Below are 21,031 nucleotides of genomic sequence, written 5' to 3'. Positions count from 1 at the left end.
TGACAGACTTTGAAGGTCCCTGGTAGAGGGCCTCATTATCCCTGGGGAGGAGTTGGGGGATGGGTTGGGGGGGTTGGTGGAGAACATGGGAGGATGGGAGGGTGAGGGAATAAGTGGCATGGATATGTAAATATGAGTGGTAATTAAAGAATTTAAATAAAAATATAAATAAAAAAGCATGTGATAACTTACTATGCTTGAAATCAACTCAATAGGATACACACAGTACAGCACAAATGCTGTGCAAATGGCTGTATACTGTATCGTGGATAATGGCAAAAGATAAAGTCTATTCATGTACATACAGATGTAACAGTTTTCTTGTGAATGCTTTTGATGAGTTGGTGCTGGGGATGAGGACTACACATAAATTGTACATTTACCTGCATAAATACAATGTACATGCACAGATAGCTTTATACAAAAAAACTGTGTGTGCACATGCATACATGCACTTGTATGTAGTGCTAAACTCTACCTACTCCCTAGATAGTGACTAATAGATATGTTTTTAAAGTGTCATTTTGCATGTAATGGAAGTTTGTGTTCCCTTGATTTTCTGTCCTAGGCCAACTTAAGGTGAATCAAAGCAGCACAAGCTCCACAAGGTTAGGGATGTCATCTGTTTTGTATGATTGGGATCAATTGACATGACTGTGATAAATGATAGATGTGGTAGATACATATGACATGACTATGATATATTTATTTGTGCAATATGAGCCAAAAGAAGAAAATATGCTAAAGTACTAATCAGTGATATGGTATAGTTTGAGATTAAAAGTGTATCCCTAAGATTATGTGTTAGAGTTAAATCTCAGTTGTAAAATATTAAACTTGCAAAGTTAATTTGGCTGTGGTATTTGGAAACAAGAGCTTTTAGAAGTGATTAAGATGAGATAATGTCACCTGTGGAAAATTTAAATATTAATGACTTTATAACAAAAAACAGAGAGAGCTAGATACACCCATATCTTCCCTCTCACTTATGTAACATCCTGTGCCACTTTGGGAGGACATCACTAAATATAACCCTTTGTTCTTAACTGTCTAGAACAGTCATTCTCAACCTTCCTAACATTATGGCCTTTGATTGCAGTTCCTCATGTTGTGATGACACACCCCCAACCATAAAACTATTTTGCTGCTATTTCAGAACTGTAATTTTGCTACTGCTATAAATCATAATGTAAATATTTTTGGAAATAGAAGTGTTCCAAAGGGGTAGCAACACACAGTTTGAGAACCACTGCTCTAGATTGTGTGCTTAAAAAAAGCCTCTTTTCTGTATAACATGAGAGAGCCTCAGATTTTTCAGTTTCAAAATAACAAAGATATAAATTATTTTGTATAAGTCTTTTCATGTACATTTGTGTTGAATTCAGTAAGGCAGTGCATTTCATAATACTCTCCTCTCAAAACCTGGTAATTTTTCCTAGCACTAATTGGAAAGTTAACACTGAAAATCTGTTTTAATGATTGATACCCTGTCATTCTGGCTAACATGTCGACAGGGAACGAGATGAAGCAGAGGAATGAATCAGAATCATGGGATATAGGTAGTAGAAGAATCCTACAAACAATGATGTCATCTAGACATCATTAGGTAAATATTGCATAAAGCTAAAATCCAGAATGAGACCCAGTATTTTGACTGAAGGCAGATTTGTTCTTTCTCACAGGACATTTAGTAACTGCCTAGATGGTGTGCTGTGGGTGATAAATTGCTTCTTAGTGTTGTGTGTTTTCCTTTTGCCTCTTAATTTGCCACTTTGTTGTACATGATGTTTTTATGACCTCCAGAGTACCAAGACATTAGCAAAGGGGAATTCAAGTATTATATACTTAGGTAGGATAAGCCTATGGCTAGACATTTTATGAATCATAGAATTAAGTGGGATATCTTACTGGATAGGAGAAAGCAGAGAACTTAGTCTTCAGCCTGCGTATGAGACTATTCAAGGTGTTTTCCTGAGAAATTTCTTCAGTGGGAGAATTTGGCTTGCCCAGTTCCTACAGACTTCCTTGCAGTGTATGTACCTCTTTGCACATGCCCTTGATCTTGTGTAAGCCTCAAGATCATGCAGCTGAAGATCTCTATAAATGTGTTTTATCATATATCAATCACCATGCTTGTAGGCAAAAAGTTCAAACACATCTTTCTTATTGTGTTGTAGAAATAATTGTAGTTGTGTGAGCTCCAGGGGAATTCCTAGTCTTCACAATAGGACATAGATCTCTCTCTCAGATATTTGTAAAGTTCTCTTGGCAGAGCACACTGGAGTGTTAATAAAATAGTGAATCTATTTTCATTCCCCAGTTGGTGGAATGAAGATCATGTAAATTCAAGAATGGCATTGCCTCAAAAAATTCCATATAAAACTTAGGCATTATCCACAGGTATTCCAACCATAAGAACAGAAATAATGACTCACGTAACTGGCTCAGTTGGAGTGAAAAATAGACTTTACAAACATACTTGGACAATAAGATATTCAGAATTTACCCTTCTGTAAACTGTCTCTGGAACTAGATTGTACACATTGGAAATGCTCACAAGTATCTAGTTTCTGCTCTAGAATTTTCTTCAGGATTAGCAATCCTATGGATAATAAAATAGAATGATTTGACTTAATTCAGTAGTTTCTTTAGGATCATCTTAGTGCACTGTACTGAAGGCACAAGGTGTACTCATCACACCACAGCTGAATGCAGAGAGGGCTACAAATAAAGGACCACGTGCTCTGCGAGACCAAACATGTACGTGTGGACAATGATGAATGGAACCCTACTTTTTTCTCTACATTTTTACCTTTAGTAGGAAAACCAGAAATCAATTAGAGGCAAAATGAAGAAAAACAACTAAACAGAGTGAAAATGAAAGAACCTAAGAAGAGTTGAAGATGAAACCACAATTCTTTGGTTTTCAGTGTCAGGTGCATTTTCTGAAATAGTATTTTTTATTCATTTTGGGGTTTAAACATCAATAACAAACTACTATTCCTTCATTGTGTACTTGCTATTTTTCTCTCTATTTTTATACTGAAGTTGAGAATTTAAAAGAATTCAAAACATGTCTTCAAAATAAATTTCAAGATATTTTTTCAATATATCTTTTAAATAACTTATTGTGAGGTATACCTTTTTCTATATAGTAATAAAGGGTCACATACCATGCAACTCAGCGTGTGTGTGTGTGTGTGTGTGTGTGTCTGTGTGTGTGTGTGTGTGTGTGAGTGTGTGTGTGTCTTTGTGTCTTCATGTGCTTGTGTGTGCATCAACAGGCAGATACCATGATTCATATCTACGTATCTACTAAAACAACAGTACATTAATTCCAAAAAGAGTCCTTACTTACCAGTGAAGATGCTTCTGGAAAGAAAGAGAAGCCTTAACTTATTCCTCTCAGCTTCTTACATGTGGAAGAGACAGGTGCAGAATTACTAATGGAATACAGAGCTTAAAGCAATCTTCAGGCAGAAAAAAAAAATGACTGCTTGAGAAGTAATTTATTCCTAAAGTTGCTAAATCTCTCCTGTTGGCATAGCATATTACCATGCTAAATGGCCTCCCTGAAGTTGGCGTTTTATCCCATATAGGAAACTATAATGAAAAGGTTAATCAACGCTCACCAGGGTTTATGATTGTTGGAGACTATTAATGACTTAAGTGGAGTCCAGGTACTTTAAACCCTCTAGCATATTGACAGGAACCAGTTAGTAACAGGGGTCATGCCCTACATCCTCAGGAGTACCTGGTAATTTCTATTCTGAACAAATGCTGATATAAAAGGGAGCATGGGAAAGTCAAGGGATCTTTTCCAGAATCTGTTTACTGCTGGCTGCCTAAGTTAAACTTAGCATTGTAGAAACGGTTCGGTAATTGTCTGACAATTTGTATTAAATTGCCAAGAGCACAAAGTCTGGAGTCAAAATGCTCAAAAAATTAAGCTTCTGAAGGTGTTGCTAGTTTGAACTTGAGCCAATTATTAATTTCAAGAGTCATAGTTCAGTTTCTTTATTCATAAAATGAAGATCATTAAAGTAATTAATCTTCATAATTATAAGTCTTAAATAGGAGTACCCTTTAAAAGTACAATGGTCCTTGCATAACACAATAACACTTAGTGAAGGTCAGCACTTATTATTGTTCTGTATGTCACCATCATTATTGAGTTATTCTCCCACTAGAATGAAACTGAATGGCATTTTTTGAGACAGGGTTTCTCTGTATAGCCTTATGTGTCCTGGAACTCATACTGTAGATCAGCCTGCCCTCAAATTCACAGATTAAAAATCATATGCCACCCAGTATTTTTTTAAGAATATAAAGCCAAAAGAAAAAATAAATTTTAAAAATAATGACATAAATCAAAATCCACCTAAGAAATATGTTCCTTTGAAAAATGTGCCACTAACCTTTAGAATTCTGAAGTAAACTTTCTGCCTTCTTCTAAAAATTTAGTGCTGTTAATCACAAAGTGTTTCTCCCTTTTCCTCTTATAGGTTCAGGCTCAAAGTTTGCCATCTCTCCATGTCAAATGGGGGCATTCTAATAGTAAAAAGATGAGGTAATACATTCTGCCTAAGCAGGAAAAAAGGCATAGCAAGGAGGGCAGAAGGTGTACTTGTGTAGGATGGTGAGGGATAAGGTAGGTAGAATGGGAGGAGGAAAAGTTACAGCACACAACAAGGAAAAGTGTCATATGGAGATGTTTGGGATGAAGAAAAAGGGTCAAAGCTGAGGAAGAGTTGAATACAGAAAACACCAACTAAAGAAATGACAATACTTTTATATTTTGTGTTGAACTTCAATATAGGACCTGTCCTAAGTGTAGTGATTAATTTGTGCATTTTCATGGTGTTACCAACTGCATACCACCCCCTTTTGATAGTGAAGGTCTAATCACCAAATGCCTTAGAATGTAGTTGTGTTTGAAGATCTTAAAGTGGTACTCATATTAAAGTGAGGCTTAATCTATTCTACAATGTGTCCTCTATAAGGGTATAAATTTCTCTAAGGGTATAAATTTCTATAAATTTCTATCTGTGTCTAGACACAGACACAATCATTGTGATGGATAAAACTGAAGCCAAGAGGGAGAAGCCCAAGTGCAAGCCACATGCCTGTCCTGTGGGGATTTGTTATCACAGCCTTTTTAAATTAATTCACCTGATTCCTAATGGGTTTTTATCTAGATAACAAAAGTGCTTAATGAGGGTCTGGAGAGATGGATCAGCAACTATGGGCACTAGCTGAGGACCCTGGCTTAGTTTCCATCACCCAAATGGTGACTGATAACCTTCTGTAACTCCAGTTCATGTGACCCAACACCATTTCTAGCTCCATGCACAAACATGCTACATATACATACATTCAGGCAAACATTCATACACCATAACAATAAATCTGCTTTAAAAAATTGACAGTGGACACTACTTTGCTTAGTTCATGACACCTAAAATTTTACAAATTTGATGCACTTGTGTACAGCAGGCTTTGTGATAGGTACAGACAAGTATTCATATGCCATTATCTATGTATCACTAGGAGGCCAGGCAGAAAACCCATAATACAGATTAAAACTGGTCAAGGCTTAGTGAACAGTGTCTAGGAGAACCAAAGAAAGGCTAAGGGCAAGCATCATGACATGATATGATAGAAAAGCCCTCTTATTAACATACTCTTGAAGCACTAACATAATGTTTCTTTTTATAAATGCAATGAATTAAATATAAAATCCTGGAGATCTTATATCTCTGTTATTATTTAAGTACAAGACTTCCTGTTGAAGTTCCCTTCAACATTTGGATCATCAACACTATGTGGCTTCCAAATCTCCTGTAGCAATTATTATATTAAGGACTCTTGTCAAGAAATAAAGACACTCAACTCAAACTTGTTTTAGAATATATTTGATATATGTATGCTCATTTAGATCAAAATCTCAGATACTCAGTAAGTCCAGCCACTTCTGGATATCCTTCTCAATACATGAATATATCCCTCTTCCTTTGGCCCTTTCTCCTTCTAATTTCCTGTCTCAACCCCCCCCCAACCCTTCAGTACTGTTTTCTTCAGGGTTGCCTCACTACTAAGCAAACCATATCTCTGCTGAAGTCTTTGAACCCACATGTTCATTTCATAATTAAAATTGGGGATTGCAGCAGAGAGATTCTCCCATCAGATAACTCAGCAACTCTTACAGCATTGTCTCTCAGTATGTGCTCTTTGTGTTATCTGTTGATCCCAAGGCTATGTTCTGACTATTAGTCAGACCTAGAACAGTGTCCAGGTGCCAGTGGGGTCACAGGAATAACAAAAAGGCAAATACCACTTGAACTTCAGGGATTACATTTCACAGTGACGCTGTGTCTGTCTGAATATGAGCAAAGTAGATGGCACCCACATATAAAGATATAATAAAATCCAGCATTTTGAAAGAGGCACGTATACGACTACTACTAATATTTTTTTAAGTTGCAGTGGTGTCCAGATAGAGGATAATGGATAATACCCAGGAAAACAGCCAGTAATTATTCTGTATAATTTGGTGTTCTTTCTATAGTATTGCATGTGTATATATTTCAATTTTGACCCCTAAGTAGACATTTTCTTTTTTTCTATCTTGCATATGCCAGGCATGGTGGTGAGTACCTTTCATCCTAGCACTTGAGAGGCAGAGGGAGGCATATCTCTGTGAATTCAAGTTCAGTGAGGTCTACATAGCAAGTCCCAGGACCACCAGGGTTACATAAAGAGAACTTGTCTCAAAAAATAAAATAAAATCTTGTGTGTGGTGGGTATGCATTCTTAAATATGACTATAAGTACACAGGTGTCAATGTATGTGTGTGAGGGGGGTCCTCAATTTTCACATGTTTGTGAGAATCTATTGTTTGCTGTTGCCTATGCCAAGATAGCTGGCCTGTGACATCAAGGACTCTGTATCTATCACCCATGTCTCACAGGAACACTGGGATTACAGAAGTGTTTCTGCCCAGGGTTTTACATGGGTTTGGAAGATGTAAACGCCTGATCTTCATGCATGCATGACTAATGCATTACCCACTAAGCCTATTTTTTAAAAGCTAGACATTCTATTACACTAGTACATATCCAAAGGAACAAAGAGGAATATATGCATAGTATGTGTTAAGCTCTTTTAAAAGAAATTATAACATTTTATTTGCTAAACAAAATAAATGCCTTAGGCAGCTTTTTCATTTGGATTGTATATTTAAGGGTTAACTTGTGACTTTCACAAGTTCTCAAAGTAAAAGGAGGCTAGTGAATTCAAAAAGAGCTTTGCTCTAGATTTCATCTTTTTATTGATTAGGGTTCTGAGAAACCAAATGTCTCAGTGCCTGAGATACATGACTTTACCAGTAAAACAATGAACAGAATTTCATGTTCTGATCAACTTTTAAAATTTTATTCATAAAAGTTCAAATCAATAGAATATTTTACTTCTGCATTCTAATTTAATTATTTTAAATTTCTAATTTGAAGATTTTTTCACTAGCTAAAAAAAGAAATATTCACAATTCTTTAATGAGAAAAGACTGTCCTTTAGCAAGAGTTCCATTTATTTATTTTATAACATTCATCCCATGATATTCTTCTTAATGGTCCAAGAGTTAGGAAGTTGCAAATTAGGTTGCTAATTTGCAAGGTTCATGTTATCAAATAAAACAGTCTTGTCAAAAATTTAAAGATGTGACTTTATATTGTTTGAAATGTTTTTGCAAACAGAACAATATTATGATTCTTAAGCCCCAAACTAAGAAGAAAACAGTATATGTGTGATGAGGAAAGTTCTTCTGTCTGTATGGTTTTCTTATTGGTTAATGAATAAAACACTGACTGGCTGATTGACCCACAGGAAGTGACATAGCTTGGCAGAAACTTTTCATTAGCTAACCATAGAGCTCTGGAGGTCTACACAGACAGACAGGAAGTGACAACAGGAAATCACTCTCTTCTCTGCAAAGATGCCTAGCAGACACCATGTGAGAACACAAAGGGGTAAGAGTTCCAGACCCTTCTCTGCTAAGACCATGTGGAAATACTTACATTAATAAAAGTGGGTTAATAAATTAAGGCAGTGTTAGCCAATAAGTAGCCCTAGTCATCAGCCAATAGTTTCATAATTAATATCAGTCTCTATGTGCTTATTTGGGGCTGAAGTGGTTGTGAGACTAGGCTGGTAGGGCAGAAACTGTTATTCAACACACCTCATGTTACATATGTGAGCATGTTTACTTTATTCTTTCTGTGTGAAGTCAGTCATGTTTTCTATACTATTTCCATTTTGGATAAAATTTCTTTTTATTCATAGGCTAACTTGTTTTAGAGTACATATAATTATTTTTAGTGTTAAACATATTCAATAATATATTATTTATATATCACAAACACATTCATACACTTACACACATTTACATACTAACTCACTTACACTCTGACAATAGAAACTTTTGAAAACACACACTCAAAAACATTTACATATGTTCAAACATACAAACTCACATACACTTATCCACACTGATATGTATTCTCATACATAAAAACTCACACACAGTCAAATTCATCCATACTTGCATACATGCACTCACACACCCATATTCACTCCTATACATACCCTCACATGTATGCATGCTCACACATGCACACACACACACACACACACACACACACACACACACACACACGTGCAAACACAATGGCATACACACTCACATATAAACACACTCACACATAGTCTTCCTTACTCAAGAAATGTTAACTTACAGAAACCACAACAATACTATAAAAACAGAAAGGAGGCTAATATCCAGAACTTTGAATTTAAAATAAACACAATAATTATAAGAAACTAAAAGGAAAATTCAATGTTAAATTATTAAAATTCAGTTATAATTAGATATTACTATTATTTGAAATGTTGCATATTTCCAAATTGTAATTAAGTCTAAATATATTTATATATCTATTGGAAATATTTTAAATAATATACTTCATATATTACAACTGGGGATACATAAATATTAAGTCAAGGGATAACTAATCATGTAGTACAGTATAGTTGTTTTTGAAAACTTATGAACATATTTGTTTGAATATTATTCTTTGGCTTTTTCAACTCATAGAAACTGGTTGTAATGATAGACTCCAGTAGTCTTCACAGGAAACAAGAAGATTACAAGCTGTAGGTAGGCCAAGGCTACACAGTAAAACCTTGACACCCTCCCCCTATTTAAAAGGAAAGAAAGAATCCAGAACCGTTTATATTACTTTCACTGAATATTCTGTCATATATCCTGTTAATTATTCTTATTACAATCCCAATACACTCATCTTTTCCTTATTACCACAAGTTAAGCAGCTATTTATATCAATTCTTTGGGTTCAAATATCCTCCTCAGCTGACATTAATGTGCAGAAATGAACACAGAGACACCAGTTATCAGGCTCCTGTCATTTATTTTGTCAGTTCCATTCATCTTCTTCTGAGCAAATCCGTATAAAACAGCACAGACCTATCAAAGATAAATGAGAATACAGGGATCTCATTGTTTTCTGTTTTATTACCATAATTATAAGTTCATTTGGTGCAAAGGCTTTTGATACTTTGAGTTTGGAGAAAAAGTATGTGTAATTACTACCAAAAACCATGTCAATTATCCATGACAGGATCATTTGAAAAATAAAAAATAGCTATCAGTAAACTAAAAGAATTGGTGAAAAGTTCCAGTTTTCAAGGGAGAAAAACTAATAATGATTGGCCATCTTGGACCCTTAATTAGTTGTATTTGAAAAGAAAAAAATAGAATAAATATGCATCTTCCTATAATTGGAAGGAAGAATTCTGATAACCCAAGATATTAAACAGTCTAGATGAGGAAGCCAGAGAATCTGTAATATTGAAAATCTTTAACAAAACACCATAAATAAAAGACTGAAATAAATGACTGGCTAATATAACTGAAATACATGTAAGGAAATCATGTAAGACCAGTGTTTGTAATTAAATATTCCAAAGGTACACTGGCTCTGGAGAAAAACAAATGTGATCTTTGAAAGGCAAATTAGGAAAGAGGCCTGCAGTGCTGTCAGGATACTTCTAACACTCCTGGTTAGATAGCAGTTGAATCTAAAAACCTTGTTTGTCTTTCCTGAGAGGATGAGGCCCGGCATCCAGCTGGGCCACTCAGGACCCATGAAAAATAGTGAAAAGCAAAACAGTCCAGTTAAAATCTCCACAGATTGAAAAAGAAAAACAAACAAACAAAAAAAAACAAAAAAAAAAAAACAAGAGAAATGACACTGGCCTGGAGAATTCTTAGAAGGTCATCAAAGCAAAAATGATTCAAAGACAGATAAATGAATGCTAAAAGAAAATGAATAAATTCTTGAGATTATTTTACAAATTCATAATCGAGCTCAGTGCTCCTACTCATTAAGTCCTTTTGTTCTAGAAATGTTTGAGGTAAAACATCAACTATCACTCTGGCATAGCAGAGCCCTGGAAAGGTAGAAGCAGCCACCAACACATTATTAATCAAGCTGTCACTATTTGTCTCTCATTGAAAAGTAAATACATTAAGAAGGAAAGTGTGGCTCTGGAGTGAGAAGGAATGCCTACAAAAATAGAGTTACTACAAGTCCTAGGCTATGCTGTCGTAAAATGACTTCAGCATCAGAATTTATTAGGCAAAATGTTAAAATGTTGGCTCTTCATTTCTTTGAAGGATTAATTTGTTGGTATTGGAACTTTTTAAATTTTTATATACAATATATTTTGATAATAATTTTCTCTCTCACAGCTTCTCCAGGATCCTACCTACCAACCTATATCAAACTATGATCTCTCAAAAAGAATAATAACTATAGGTAAATCAATTAAATAATAAATAAATAAATAAACAATGAGACAAAAAACCTACCTATAAAACAACAACAACAAAATCCCAGCAAAAAAAGCAAAAATAGAGTAGCTTTGTGATGGCCAGCAACTCCTGAACATTGCTGGGGCTGTCCTGAGCTGCTAGGATGAATAAAGATGATGGAGTAAATCCTCCCATGCAGCAGGAAGTTTGAGGGTCCAAAAGGTCTATTTTCAAATATTAGCAATGAATTAAACCACAAGTGAGAGCATATGTAAAATTAAAGGATTCTTATTTTACAAACTCAGTGAGGTCCATAAAACTTAGATGCACAGCAAAAATATTATAATTTTATGATAATAAAAACTCACAGAAGGAAGTAGGTCAATAACAACTTGCCATTATTAGCAAAAGCATTATTTCAGTCATGTGTGGTATGTAGGCAATCACCATACTCAAAGCTCTGCCCTGGCATTAAGTCTCTGGAAGCAAAAAACCCTACACCACAGATTTTTTCTGAAAGGCTCAGGACCATACTATTTCTGATCTCTAAACTAAGAATATTTGCATACCCGTAGTAAAATATCTTGAGGATAAGGTCTGTCTATATATGAAGTACATTTGTATTCCATAAGTACCTTATAAGCAAAGTCAGAAGGTAACTTTCAGTATGTTCTTAATTTCACATATTGAATAATGATCCATGATAGGTAATCCTTACTCTATGTCTAAAATCCACATATGAGTGAGTACATATCATGTTTGTCTTTTTACAATTGGGTTACCTCGCTCACACTGATAAAGAAGTTAATAAACAAGGAGATCCCTAAGAAAGACATACATAGTCCACTGGAGAAGGGGAGAGATTCAAGATCTTCTGAGCAAATTGGGAGCACGGGAAGAGGGGGGAGGGAGCTAGGAGAATGAGAAGGGGAGAAGAAGAGGGATGCTGAGGACATGAGGGAGCAGAAAGTATGAGCTAGGGGAAGAATACATGATAACAAGAATGGAGATATCATAATTAGAGGGAGACATTTTTGGTTTACAGAGAAACCAAGCACTAGGGAAATGTCTGGAGATCTACAAAGATGACACCAGCTAACTATCTCAGCAACAGAGGAGAGGCTACCTTAAATGCCCTCCCCTGATTATGAGATTGATGAATGACTTATATGCCTTCATACAGCAGCTGGTGGAAGTAGAAGCAGACACCCATAACTAATCACCGATCTGAACTGGAACCCAGATGCAGAGAAGGACCAGTGAATAACACAGAGGTCCAGACTAGTCTGGTGAAACACACAGAAACAGCTGACCTGAACATCCGGGAACTCTTGCTTCCCAGTCTGATAGCTGGAATACCAGCATGGGACCAATCCAGACCCCAGGAACATGGGTTTCTGTGAGGAAATCTCAGAAATCTATGGGACTTCCTGTAGAAGCCCAGTATTTATCCCTAGCATAGGTGATCCCTAGCATAGCTGAGGACTTTGGGAGCCCATTCCATATAGAGGAATACTCCCTGAGCCAAGACACACAAGGGTGGGCCTAGGCCCTATCCCAAAGGATACGAAAGACTCTGATGACACCCTATGGAAGGCCTCACCATCCAGGGGGAGCAGAAAAGATATGTGACAGATAAGGTTTTAGTTGGGGGGGGTTGGGGAGGACAGGTGGGAGAAGGGAACTGGGATTGTCATGTAAAACAATCTGTTTCTAATTCAAATAAAAAAAAAAAGTTGGGGAAAAAAAAGAAAATCTGTCATCCAAATTACTACCAAAAAAAAAAAAAAAAAAAAAAAGAATCCATAACAGGAAATGATCTCTTTGTGACTCTTTGGTTCTCAGCAAACTTCTGATTTCAGACTTTTAATTTAGGGGTGTTCCACCAGTGCAGCCATCCATCTTTTCATTTTGGGTTTTAAATCCTGAAAGTTTAGTTTACATATGAGGAATTTTCAGTAACATATGGGAAATCAAATCTTTTCCTCTCTCATGTAACTGTCTAAGTATAGAACTCAGTGGAGATTTCATCTCTTCCTTTGTATGATTGTTTTATTTTAAATATAATTACTTACTTACTGTTCTTTTTTTTTTTTTTGAGACAGGATCTCTCAACATAGCCCTCTCTCTCCTGGAACTTACTATGTAAATCAAGCTGGCCTTAAACTCACAGAAATATGCCTGCTTTGCCTCCTAGGTTCTGAAAACAAAGATGAGTGCCACCACACACAGCTCAGTTTTAAAATATTTTTTGTTATTATAATAAAATTACATCATTTTCCTCCTTCCTTCACCTCCCACCAAACTCTTCCATATACTGTGTCTTACTCCTTCCAGATACTGCTTCTCACTCCTTTTAAATTCATGACCTCTTTCTTTCTTTCATTTGTGTGCATCTAAACATTGTGTGTCTGTGTGTGTGTGTGCCTAAGTACATAAATACAATCTGCTCAGACTGTATATTTCTTGTATGTATGCTTTCTGGGATGCTCACTTGCTATCAGATAATAAGTTACTGTGTTCTTCCCTGCAGGAGACTCTTTCCCTCACTCTAAGTATTCCTTAGTTGCCTGAGGTTCTTTGCATGGGGTTGAGCTTTGTGGGCTTTCTCCCATCCATATTAGCATCTCTGTTGGTGTCATCCTTGTTCAGCTCATATTTAACTCATCATCATTTTTATTAAGCCTTATGAATATAGCTTCTGAAATTTCCAGGAGACATAATCACACAGCAAACTCCCTTTTCCTTTTCCTGTTAACATCTTTCTGCCCCTCTTGCACAATAATTCCTAAGTCTTAGTTGCAGTAGTTATTATAGATAGATCACTTGTGTCTTGGCTCTAGAACTTTTCATTTTGGTTGGTTGTAGTTTGCTATAGTAATCCTCATCTGTTGCAAGGAGAACTTCTCTTGGTGAAGAGTGAGGATTACAATTTTCTGGGAGGGTGCAGTAGTAGCATGCATTCCTTGGTGGTAACCAACAGTTCTCTAATTGTATTTAATAAGAGCTCAACAAGAGAGAAATTATGCCCTGTACTGGAAACATAGCTAACTAGCCAGGCATGAAGCCATGGATCTGGAGGAAAACCTATAACTGTCACTTTACCAAACCAGCATAGTCCCTAACAATGTTCTAAATATTCTCTCCTTGCATATTATTGAAGAGGCAAGATTTATGTTAACTGTGTAGTAGGACAAGTAAAGGTATTCTGTTCAACTATTTGCAGTAACAGAATGCATCTTTAACTAGGCAATGTATTTTTAGTCACTCCTACACTGAAGACTCTTTCTTGTTACTTTTCAAAAATGGTTAGGGATTCTTGTAAGCAATTTGTGATTTTCCCCCTAAATGCCTGTATGATGAATTTGTTTTGCATTCTCAGAAGCCTGTCTCTATGTGGGTCACCATGGCTCCACCCTACATGTGTCCCTCTTGACCATCTGCTCAGAGAGTGCCCCACACAAGCCCCGCACAGTTGGAAATGCTAGCGTTGGCTGCTTCTGCTGCACTGATTGCACAGGCCAAGAGGAACCACACAAGCACCCAGGCAATTTATTTTTATCCTAGTTTTTCTTTTTCTCAATTTCTCTGCATCTTGCTCCCATGAAGATCCTGGCATTCCAACTTCACTATAATCAAAAGAAATCCAAATCATAAACTTTATCTCCATGACATTTTAATTGATATAAATAGCCCTGGTTTTCTTCATTAAATTAATCTTAAACATACAGAAACTAAAGCTTTGCTACTGATGAGACTGTGCAGACTAATTTTCTGAAATGTATATCCAAAACCAAAGTTGACTTTAGGCAATGTCAGGAAAATGTCTATGCTTATCTTTCACAGGAATTAAGATATATAGTATTTTTCCTAGAGGAAGATAAATCTTAATTCAAATGCCTTTCAGGTGTGCTTTGAAAAGCTGAAGTCTATGCTTTTCAAAGCTCAAGTCCCTGATAAAGAACTTTCCTTCTTATGGAATACACTCTTTTTCTTCTTATAATTTTGTAATTGTGACAAAAATGGTTTTTAACAGGGTCCCCTGAAGAAAAATAAGACTTCTATGCTATTCTAATGATGTCTTTTGAAAGAAAAGAATGATGATATGAGCTATTGAAGCTCCCTGGTGGTCTAGTGGCTAGAATCCATCTCTCTCTCTCTCTCTCTCTCTCTCTCTCTCTCTCTCTCTCTCTCTCTCTCTCTCTCTCTCTCTCTGTGTGTGTGTGTGTGTGTGTGTGTGTGTGTGTGTAAGATTTGTCCTCCACTTAGATTTTTGGGAGCATGGGATGTCCCTTTCATGAGCATATTAGAAAATCCCTGGGTCTGGACGCTCATATTTTTTCTACCTTTGTTCTCTTATCCACTAGGATCTAAAATGTCTTTTGGAGATCAGAATGGACCTAAAGTTAAACAAGCTGATGGGTATAAGTCATCAGGTTTTTTATGTCTAATTTGTGAGAAATAATGTACAATAAACAAAATGGATTTTGAACTCTAGGATCATCTTTAAAATATCTTAGTCTGTAACAAAAGCTTAGTGCAGACAGCCTCCTCATTCCTTACACAAGTCTCATTTTGACATATGGCTCTCTGCATGATTCAACTGCCTGGGTAGACACCATCCGCAAACCTCTCTGCCAGCTTGAATCAATATAATTTTGTAACACAGACACAGCCATCATTCCTTTATAAAAACACACATTAGTCTCTTGTCTATTCTCTTGCCATCCATGGTCTGTCTCACTTATTTAGATATTTAATTGAACATTTCTGTTTTCTGATCTTATACTCAGTCTCCCAAAGGAATTCAGCCAGGTCCAGAACTTCATCCTGCATTGTCCAGAATTAATGAAAGATTTCAATAGTGTTAAATATATTGGTGAGTACTAAATAACTAGTAGAATGAAAACTCTGTGGACAGTAACCCATTAAATGCATCTCACATTGTCCTCTAATATAAAAGAAATTCCTATGATAGCAAGAATATGAGCTTCATATTCTTTATTCACAGAGACATTCAGACTTCGTAAAGTTTAAACTCATGGGTATAACAAACCAGCTGTGACACAGTTGAAGGTAGGAACCACCAAGGATATCAATATTGAACCAAACTATAGGATATAAGATCTGGGTGACTATATATTCCTGCTTATCTATTTTGTAGCTGGTAGATTTATTGACATCTAAGGTCTTCGGAAACTGGACTTATGAAAGAGATGAGAAGGCAATAGCTCATTACCCTTATTAAGCAGCAAATTCTGTACCAAAGCCAGTAGTGTGTCCATCTCAACAGACAGAAAATTAAGTTATTTTAAAAAGAACAGCAAAAAGAAAAAAGTGATTCTTGCCCAAGACTATGTATTCAATATTAGTTTTTATTTAATGAGAGAGAATTTATGTTTTAGAGTCTCCATAGTAATCCAATTACAAGGCACCCTCCAGGTATTATTTTTTTAATAGAGATCTAATGATACTGTTGTCATCTAGTATGTCATTCATGCTACATTGTACAGCTAGAATGAAGAACAGATAAGTGGGAGCTTCAAAGTGACTGCAGAGGATTTTATCTGCTGCTTCTTACAAAGTCATTCCTCCTGATCCTTCTGTCTTGGGGTTCTTCCAGAGAATGGTGTAATTTATGTGTATTTTTCCTTTGAGGAAGTTCTTTATACTTCTGTGTAATACTACCTGACATTTCATAATGAGCCAGTTTGTGCTTGCTCCACCACGGTGTCAGCCACCTAAGGGTCTCTCCTCTCTTCTGTTTCTTCCTGGGGACTTCTATTTTCTTCTTATCCCCCTGTTTCTTCCTCCATCCAGACTTTCATCTTCAATACTATTCTTTTTTCTTTATTTTAATAGCAAGAAAATTATTTTACATGTCAATCCCAGTTCTCTCTCCCTCCTCTCCTCCCCTATCCCCACAACTAAGGCTACCCATCCCAAACCCTTTCTGCTCCCCAGGAAGGGTGAGGCCTTCCATAGGGGTTCTTCAAAGTCTGTCATATACTTTGGGATAGGGCCTAGGCCAACCCCCTTGTGTCTAGGCTCAGGTAGTATCCCTCCATATGGGATGGGTTTCTAAAGTCCATTCCTATGGTAGCAATAAGTACTGATCCACTACAAGAGACCCCATAGATTTCCAAGGTCTCCTCACTGACACCCACATTCAGGGCATCTGGATCAGTCCCATGCTGGTTTCCCAGCTATCAGTCTGGGGACCAAGAGCTCTCCCTTGTTCAGGTCAGCTGTCGCTGTGGGTTTTACTAGCCTGGTAGGAACCCCTTTGCTCATCAGTCCTCCTTCTCTGTATCTGGATTTCAATTCAGTTCAAGGTTTACCTGTGGGTGTCTGCTTCTACTTCCACCAGCTGCTGGAAGAGGGCTATGCAATGGCATATGAATTGATTATCAATCTCATTATCAGAAGAGGGCATTTAAGGTAGCCTCTCCTCTGTTGCTTAGATTGTTAGTTGGTGTTATCTTTGTAGCTCTCAAGACATTTCCCTAGTGCCTGGTTTCTCTTTAAACTTATAATGTCTCCCTCTATTATATTATCTCTTATCTTGCTCTCTTCTGTTCTTCCCTCAACTCAACCTCCCTGTCCCATCATGTCTTCCTCGCCCCTCCTCTTTCCCCCTTCTAAGTCTCCTAGTTCCCTCTCCCCTCTCCCCATGCTCCCAATTTGCTCAGGAGATCTTGTCCCTTTCCTCTTATCCAGGGGACCATGTATGTCTCTCTCAGGTTCCTCCTGGCAGCCTGGGCTGCAGGCTGGCAATCATTTACTCTATGTCTAAAATCCACATATGAGTGAGTACATACAATGACTGTCTTTTTGTGACTGGATTACCTCACTTAGAATGGTTTCTTCTAGTTCCATCCATTTGCCTGTGAATTTCAAGATTTAGACTGTTTTTCTTCCTTTTCTTTATTTCTCATTCTGGGTGTTGTCATCCCATTTTATCTTCCAAACTCTCTAGTAAATCTTTTCTGAAACTTTTAAGCTTCCAGAGTCTTATATTTATTAACTATGTTAGTTTCTATTTGGGTCTTTTTTTTTTTTTTCAGTTGGTTGATTGAGGTTTTTTGTTTGTTTTGGGGGGATTTTCCAGGGGATGTATTTTTTACATGTTTGGGGTTTTTTTGCTTGTTTGTTTATACATTTATCTTTATATTTCCACAGGCATGGCCTCCTTCATGTTTTACATTCATCTCTGTTGATCACTATATCTTTTGTCAATTTCCTCCTAACTCAGGATGGTTACTGTCTTTTATAAGACTTTCTTTTACTCATCTATAGATTTCTCTTCTTATCTAAGAATTTGTCATAGAAAAATACTTGTAAGAACTTATATATGCAATATTTGCATACTACATTTTTTATAATAGTAACTTAACTATCAAATGATATGGAAACTTCACACTCTGTCACCAGACAGTTTTTGGTGCCTTTGCTCCTGGCAATGTTAAGATTTCATATTTTTATAACCTTCCTATATTAGGTGAAAATTACTTAAAGAACAAAAGATCAAATGCATTTTTAATTGGTTCCTGATGAGTAATTCATGATAAACTCACTAGTGGAGTTTCGAGGGTGAACTTGTAATAAGTAGTTTCTGTCACAGGTTACATAGATTTGCCATGTTGGTGACCTAACAAAACCCAAGTGGTTATTTCTCCTTACATCTACAGAGTTCCCGCTTCTAATTCATCACCTGGATAAGTCACAAAAGAGAACAACCAATATTGAACTTACTGACAAAACAGCGCTAAGGACACTAGGTGAACAAAACAATATTTAATGATGAAATTTCCAGGCACTGTGCTGAGCTGGTAAAAGAAATATATTCACCTAGAAACGTGGTGGTATTATAAGAGCATTTCTTCCTTTTTTATTTTCCTACATAGCTAAAATTAATTATGAGATTCTATATCTGGAAACTTAAATTATCTAAATTTTTCTAGTACTAGTCTCATTTGTAGGGGGTTATAATACATTTAGTGAATTCTTCAATAATTAATTTTAAATTTATATCATGTAAGAGACACTGTCTTAAACACTTGGGTATAGATATTAAAGGCACAAAATATTATAGGAAACATCTGTATGCTGGACTGAACAGAATAAAATTGGAGCACAGTAAATAAATACACAAGTGAAATATGGCAGAGAAAGAAAATTTTTATCGGTAATATTGAAGAAGAGATTGACAAAAATAAAATAAGAAAAAATATTCCAAGCAAGAAAGTATCTTGAGCTAAAACATGGGGGTGTGGGTTGATCATGCCTCAACTGAATGTGCCAACATGTGTTGATTTCCCATGGGAAGTCTTACTCTTTCTGAGGACTAGATGGGGGTGGGGTAAGGACAAATGGGGGGAGGGGAAGAGGAGAGGTAACTGGTGGGTATGTAAAATGAATTTAAAAAATAAATAAGCAAAATCACAAAATAAAATAAAATAAAATAAAATGAAGCCTGGGAGCTTTCAAAGATTCCATAGATACTAAGAGAGGATATCAGAGACAGTAGTCTTTAAGAAACATACATGGGAAGTTCAAGATTCCATTGTTTTTTTCCACTGAGTAGTACTCCATTGCGTAAATGTACAACATTTTCTCTGTCCATTCTTCAGTGGAGGATCATCAAGGTTGCTTCCAGGTTCTGGCTGTTACAAATAATGCTGCTATGAAAATGACTGGATAGATGTCCTTGTTGTATGAATGTGCATCTTTTGGGTATATGCCTAAGAGTGGAATTGCTGGATCTTGTGGAAGACTGATTCTCATTTTCCTGAGGAATCACCATACCGATTTCCAAAGTGGCTATACCAGTTGGCACTCCCACCAGCAGTGGAAGAGTGTTCCCTTTTCTCCACATCCTCTCCAGCATAAACTGTCATTGGTGTTTGTTATTTTAGCCATTCTGACAGAAGTAACATGGTATCTCAGAGTTGTTTTGATTTGCATTTTCCTGATGGCTAAGGAAGTTGAGCACTTTCTTATGTGTCTTTCAGCCATTTTAGACTCCTCTATTGAGAATTCTCTATTTAATTCTGTCCCTCACTTTCTAATTGGATTATTTGGTGTTTTGGTGACTAGCTTATTGAGTTCTTTGTATAGTTTGGAAATCAGCTCTCTTTCATATGTGGGGTTGGTGGATATCTTTTTCCATTCTATGGGCTACCATTTTTGTCTCTTTGCCTTACAAAAGCTTATCAATTTCAGGATGTCCCATTTATTAATTGCCGATCTCAGTGTCTGTGCTCCTGGTGGTCTCCCGTACCAATTCCTTCACAGGCACTTCCCACTTTCTCTTCTAAGAAGTTCAGTGTGGCTGTGTTTATGTTGAGTTCTTTGATCCATTTGGGCTTAAGTTTTCTGCATGGCGATAGATATGAATCTATCTGAAGTCTTCTACAAGCCAGCATCCAGTTATGCAAATACCATTTGTTGAAGATGCTTTCTTTTTTCCATTGTATAATTTTAGCTTCTTTGTCAAAAATCAGGTGTTCATAGATGTGTGGGTTAATGTTAGGGATTTCAATTCGATTACATTGGTCTACCTCTCTATTTTTGTGTCAATACCAAGCTGTTTTCAGGACTACAGCTCTGTAAGAACTTGAAGCCAGAGATGCTGATGCCTCCTGAAGTTCTTTTATTGTACAGGGTTGTTTTGACTATGCCGGATCTTTTGTTTTCCATATAAAGTTGAGAAATGTTCTTTCAAGTTCTGTGAAGAATTGTGTTGAGATTTAGATGGGGATTTCACTGAATCTGTAGATTGCTTTCGGCAAGATTGCCATTTTTACTATGTTGGTCCTACCTATCCACGAGCATGGGAGATCTTCCCATTTTCTGGTATCTTCTTTGATTTCCTTCCTTAAAGACTCAAAGTTCTTGCTATACAGGTCTTTCACTTGTTTGGTTAGCAATGCCCCCAAGGTATTTTATGTTGTTTGTGGCAATTGTAAAGGGTATTATTTCTCTGATTTCTTTCTCAGCCCATTGAAGAAACCATCCTGAGTTAGCTAACCCAATCACAAAAAGACAAAAATGGTATATACTAACTGGTATATGGATTTTACATCTAGAGCAAAGGAGTAGCAGCCTACAATCCACACCTCCAATGAAGCTAGGAAA

Source organism: Cricetulus griseus (genome assembly GCF_003668045.3).
Source record: "Cricetulus griseus strain 17A/GY chromosome 1 unlocalized genomic scaffold, alternate assembly CriGri-PICRH-1.0 chr1_1, whole genome shotgun sequence".
Lineage (NCBI taxonomy): Eukaryota > Metazoa > Chordata > Mammalia > Rodentia > Cricetidae > Cricetulus > Cricetulus griseus.
Note: the sequence above shows the minus strand (reverse complement) of the source record.